The sequence below is a fragment of the Otolemur garnettii genome, unplaced genomic scaffold (assembly GCF_000181295.1).
Source record: "Otolemur garnettii isolate 467f Iridium unplaced genomic scaffold, OtoGar3 scaffold00076, whole genome shotgun sequence".
Classification (NCBI taxonomy): domain Eukaryota; kingdom Metazoa; phylum Chordata; class Mammalia; order Primates; family Galagidae; genus Otolemur; species Otolemur garnettii.
Window position 1 is genome coordinate 1,778,255 of NW_003852471.1, and position 6,733 is coordinate 1,784,987.

Sequence of the window (6,733 nt, forward strand, 5' to 3'; positions counted from 1 at the left end):
TTTTTTTTTTTGCAGTTTTTTTTTTTTTTTTTGGCTGGGGCTGGGTTTGAACCTGCCACCTCTGGCATATGGGGCCAGCACCCTAGTCCTTTAAGCCACAGGCACCACTCCCAAAAGAAATACTTTTAAAGGTGTTTAGTCTTTGAACTACAAGTCTGCCTTAGAAGTAAGGATTTATATTGTTTTCTAGACCCCACACCTGTGGATCAAAACAGTTTTGATCCAGAACATGTGATTAATAGGATACATTGTTTCACTTGTGTCCTTAGGTCAGAGCTATCATGATGCAGCCTCAGTGGCCAGGAAGAGCTATATTCATTTATAACAGGTGTCTCTAAGGAGAAAAAATAGTAAATAACTTATTTTTTATCAAACAATATGGGTCATTAAAAATCTTACCCTTAAGACTTTGGATTTTCCTTTACCTTAGTTGAATTGAAATGTACCAGGCACAAAAGTATCTAGGCTAAAACTGACCAAGCAAGAAAACATATTCTGGTGCAATGAGTAATGTTCCTGAGCTCCTTTCCACTCCAGAGTTTGTGAATCACAGCTGTCTTGCCATCCATAATGAGAAAGCCGTTGTATCTACCCCCTCATTGTTGGTGGCCAGTTTCTTTATGAATGCTGTTCACAGGCTTTTCATAATCACATTCCAAACCACCTCTACCTCACCTTTGTTCTTCCTTACAGTGATTTGATAATTTGCTAGCGGGACACTCGGAGCTCACTGAAAGCTATTACACTGACGGTTTACTACCAAGGAAAAAAAATCAAAATAAACTAAAGGCAGAGACACATCAAGTCAAGTCTAGAAGAGTTCCAGACGTGAAGCTTCCATTGTCCTCTTTTGTGGCTCTAGAACATGACCCCCTCCTGGGACTGATGTGGGAAAATACACAAGGAATCTTGCCAACCAAGGAAACGTCCCTAAATTCAGCCTCCAGAGTTTTTATTGGGGTTTCATTATGCAGATGTGGCTGACTGATTGATTGCCCACATGGTCAACTGTTAACACCGAATCTAAAGACACCACCTTAAATCACATAGCTTTTCTGTCTGGTGTGACCAGCTACTGCCCAAAGCAGACTCCTGTCTGGAATGCTATGAATCACTTCCCAGAAGCTAAGCGCAAAGGTCAGACCTCTCTTTGGGAAAATCCATATTCTTTCTACATGGAGAGAGGGACTGCACAGAGCAGCTCAAGAGAGAGAGTTCAGATGGCCCTCAGCACTATGTAGGAACATAGTCACTACCCAGGTACTTAAGCCTGTATGATTTAATTCTTCTTGGCTAAGATTATGTTTTCTTGAATACTAAATTTTAAATTCTAAAAAAAAAATAAAGCACATTCATGACATTGTTTCAGAAATAACACTATAACCCTTAATAGTGATGCAGGACAAGGTGGCACCATGACCTGCCACCTTAGCCCTGGACCTATTGACTTTGCAGCAGATGGAGGAACCAGCTTGACATCTGGAGGACATGTGGGGGGAGGGAGACACTGGTGCTGTGCTGTTTCCTCCATGAGGACTTCTGGCTAGTCAATTTCATGGATGGCCTTGCTGTCTGCTCCACGTGTACTCCTGACTGGTCAATTTCATGTCAGTTTCCAAGGCCTGAAAGGTCATTGGACAACAGGCTGTAACTGACAAGGATCCGACCTAAAAAGGTACCAGGAAAGCTTGTTCCCCTCCTGGGTTCGCTATGCAAGGAGGTTTGGTTCTTTGTAGTTGTTGTAATTTTTGTTTCTTTGAATAAATCCTGCCTTACTACTGATCCTGTGGTATGTTGATTCATTCTTCAAATCACTGAGACCAAGAACCTGAAATCCGATATCAATAGAACTGGCAGTGGTGGCTGTAGTAGGGTAGGGAGCTCCCTAAGACCACCCCCTGATTTAGTAATTCACTAGGAGTGATACCAGATTTTTTTACTTTGGATTTCCAGGCTCTTGGTCTCCACCATTCAATGAATGAATCGATGGACCACAGGACAGACAGTAAGTTAGGTTTTATTTACAGAGGTACTATTACAGCTCTTACAAACAGTCAAACCTTATAGAACAGGGTAAGATAGGAAAACCTAAGTGTCACAGTTCTTACAAGAGCCAAACCTCCTTGCAGGGCAGAATGTAAGTGTTACAGCTCTTACAAAGTGCCAATCCTCCTTACAGAGCAGGGTATAAGTGTTACAGCTCTTACAAAGAGCCAAACTTCCTCACAGAGCAGGGTATAAATGTTACAGCTCTTCCTCTTCTGCGCTGTCTCCCTCAACGGTCTGCAATGATCTACTGAAGTCTTCCTCTTCTCCTCTCTCTCTGGAAGGTCAGCTACAATCTGCTCCCAGGCTCTCTACTCAGGGATCTTATATAGGGGTAATAGCTTAGCTGTGATTGGTCTATAAAATAGACCAATCAGGAATAGGATTGAAAATGGACCAATCAGGGATGTACTGGTGTTTTCCCCTGATCTGCAGGTCCTCTAGCACCTCTCTACTGGAGCTTCTAGTGGGGGAGGAAAGCTCCCCCACTTGCTCCAGCCTGCTGTTCCTTTGCCAGCTGCTGCCACCAAGATGAAGGTGGCAGGTCCCCCAGGCCCTGCTCGGCTGAGCTGGCTGGGGCGCTACTTTTCCGGTATCAGGAGAACTCACAGGATTTGGTAGGTAGTCATATTGATGGCTAGGTTGGTATCAGTGAAAGCATACAAAGCAAGGTCAACCAAGGGAAGAGGCACATGGGGAACTTGGTACAAGCTTACCAGTGTCCTATCCCAGGGAAAATCATTAGCAACTTGACACCCAAGGTCTTTACTAAGGCTGGTCACATAGGAATTAGGCTAAATTTGGCATAAGTTTGCCCCTGTACCTTGAGCCTCTATGTAACAAGCTAAAACCTAACTGAATAGTTGTATGTAAACAAACTAAAAGCCCAACTTAAGAGTATGTTCTTGCAACACATTGCTGAGTTTGAGCCACTCATAGCTCCCAAGCTTCAGTCAATTACACAGGCTGCCACCTCATCACAACATATCTTATCCCACAATGACCCACGAAGGCAGATGCTAGCCGTAGGCAGTTTGGTGATTACTTTTTTTCTAGGTCTGGCCTATAAAACCTCACTGGAAATACCACCTTTAGTGGCTCAGGGCGCTGCCTGATTCGTGAATCCTTCTTTGCTAAAATAAAGTCTGTTACATTTAAGTTGACTGAGGTTTTTCTTTAACATAAGTAATTTCTGCCTGGCACAGACCAAAATTTCAAGATTCCAAAAGGAAAGCACGTGTTCAGTATAAACAAATTGAGCAGTTCAGCCACAATGAGTTCGTCTTACGGGTGAAATCCTCCTGATGTCTAAGTTCCCAGACACCAGCCAAGAGCAAATCTTGTATGCAGGCCTTTAAGAGGACAGCAGTTTGGTCCTTTCTGCACAGTGGCATAGCCAAAGTCCAAGGGAGGAAGGAAATACAAGAATGTCACCTTCAGAGCCAAGTGTAAGAGTCAGCGTTCAGCAACTTCTGCACTGTGTACATGCCCATAGCTTGAGATCTGAGAATCACAAGGAATTTTTACATCTTTATATAATGTATAGATCTGGTTTTAGTCTAAAAAGATGTTAAAGTGAAACTCTATTTGTCTCAATTTTGATGTCTCTAAAACAATAGATGCCACCATCCCCTACATTCCAGAGTGAGCTGCTGGACCTCCCGGGAGGGAGGACATGCCAAGAAGGTGGTCCAAAACCAGTAGGTTAACCTTTAGCTCTCCTCAACCTCTTTAGCACAAAATGTTTGATGTTGAACAGAATAATTTACCTCCCATGGAGAGGGACACTTGCATGTGCCGCATACTCCTATGGGCAAGTTATGTCCAATTCCTGTGTGACAATGGGTCTTTCAACCTTTGTTTTCTATTGGAATGCAATAAGTGAGAATGACATTACTATAAGTCAACCAGGGATCATTTCAACTTTTAAAGTGTAAATACTTTTACAGACTTGCTCTTTATTCTTAGCACAAGATGCACCATTGGTGGTGAAGGAACATGGTTTTGAGAACTACTGCCGTAGGAAGGCTTTGAAAGATTTTGAAGTTGAAGCAATTGGAAGCATGCATCAGAAGCTACATCTGGCAGGTGAGGGGGGGAGGCAGGGAGCCTGGTTGTAGGATTCTCAGTGAAAGTCGTGAGATAGTGGACGTAAGCTTGCATCGAGAGGATGATGTGGGAGCGCCATAAGTAGGAACAGGATGAGGAACCTGATCATGGATGAAAAGGAAGAGAGACTATAATTTTTGAGCATGGACTTCTGAGAAAGCCTGAATAAGGGTCAAGTTTTAAAAGATACATGAATTCAATTTAAAACAGTGAAATGTTTGCTCCCAGTGGGATCCTCAAATACGGAAGTCCAGCCTGCAGCTGGAAGTGTGACAGATACGTAGAAGATCAATTGAAGGGGGGGATTTATTATTTGGGTGTCATCCACATAGAGGCAATGAGGTTGATGACTCTTTAGTACCTGCATTTTTAGAAATGTATTTTCTAATATGAGTTTTCAGGGCATACATTTTTCAGGGCATGCCTTCTGTTGAAATGCTCACTGCATACTTATCTGCCTGATGAAATCACTGTAAGTTCCCATGTGGCTCCTCTTCCCCATGTGTGCCAAGGAATTAATCTCCCTTGGAGGAGGAAGAAGGGAGGAAAAAATTCACTCCCTTCCAACCACATTCCTGAAAGTGCCTTTAATGAGAGAAATGGTCACTGAATGGGAATTCTCTTAAGAAGCCATAATAGAAAATTGATGATTACATGGATGCCTTTTATGAAAGCTTAGACCCTCTCAATATAGTGGATCTTTTCTTATTTTTTTCTTTTAGACAATAGTTACATAGCTGTATTATTTATAAGCTTGGTTGCAGCATTCATATGTTGTATTCTGGTTTCCAAAAGTCGCATGCTGCTGAATTCACCAGGGATCCTCATACTTAAGAATGCAAGCCACTCGCTTCCAGGCCTCTCCCTGCGTCTGCTGGATAACCTGAGCTCACGCTCAGAATTGGATGCCAGAAGAAAGGATGCTTTGGTTTGAGGGCCATTGCTCTCTCTCCTTGCCACTGACCCCTTCCTTTATCTCCTGTCTCCCTACTGGAAAAAAAAAATTATTATGGATCAATAGGTTCCCAGTTCTTATCGAAGAGAGAGATACATAAAATGTTGAAGACCACACTCTCTGTTCTGTTATGACCTCCACTTTACTCATATTTTATGAAAAACAAATGCTGTCCTCTTGGTCCTTCTCTTAGAGATGGACCTCTTTTGAGAAGAATTGTTGCATTCCAGGATTTTATCCCTCAGGTTATCAAGATAAATATATGTATATGTAACCTTTATTATTCCTGTATCTTTCTGGATAATACATTCAAGTGCTGCTGGGCGTCCATTATAATCTGAATCTGGGTATGACTTTTGGTCTTCCACGATCATTTTTAAGTAGGCTTCTCTGTACAGTAAAAAGCCAGGTATCATGTAACTTCACCCGAGCCGTCACACTGAGCTCTTGATAGTGGATCTATTCCTTTGAAATTTAACCCCATTATAAGGTAATGGAAATTCTTTGCCTGCTGGATTTCCCATTTTTATTGTTAAGAAGACCAGCAACCCCACCTAGTTAGGATACATCACGAACTGTGTGGCAAAAGAGCCTCACAGCTCACTCAGTGCAGAGAGCCCAGGCTTTGTATTAAAATCAGACACTTAAAAAGCAAGCCTTCAATTGCCAAGATGGCAATGTCTGGGTACTGGGGACTCTGTAGCAAGCGTTATACTTTAATCCCTGCTGATCCACTTGGGTTATATATTTTTTGGTTTAAATCCAGCCCAAGGCAGATGAACAGCAGCTATATATCCACATTGTGTTCTCTCTTGAATTTGGATAATGGTTATTTTTTTATAGAGTGTAAAGTTTTATATTCTGTAATGCAAATAGGTACTTATCTGTTTCTAAAATAAAAAATTTTACAGTCATAAAAAAAGAAAATGTACTGTCTAATTTTAACACTATTTAACTATTTTTTTGTCTACACTATATCTTCCAAAGAAAATGTGTATGTAAATTGTAATAATCTTAGTAGATACTTTAAACAAAACGTTAAAGTAAGTGTCACAGGTAGCTGGTAGGTGTCCCCAGTTGGTGAAAGGACTCACCAAATATACCAATTTTTAAACTTACTTTTATTGTTAGAGTATCCACATATTATCTATTTTGTGCATTTAGGAAGAAATAACAGAAAATCTTTTGCAAATATCTCTTAGGTTAAAGGTAAGATGACACTTTTTTTTCTTAAGTAAAGTCAGTGATGGCATAAGTAAGCTGAGCCTAAAATTTTTTTTCATTTTTTTAATTTTTTTTTATTAAATCATAGCTGTGTGTAACAATGCAATCATGGGGTACAGTGATGACACATTTTATATATAAATTTGTTCACTGACTCTGTACGGTTCTGGAATCTGCATGGGAACTTTTGTCTCCATTCCTCTACATGGTATGCAAGTTCCTACCCTCTGTCCAGGGGCCTCACAAGTGGCTAGAATTATGTTTCCACACGGATAACCAGGAGAAGAGGCTCTCCTCATCCCTTCTTATCCTCCCTTCTCCTTTTCCTTTGTCACTCCTTTTCTTTCCACATCTCCAGGCTTAGCTCTACTGGTCCTAAAAGAAGAAACTCTGGTTCCT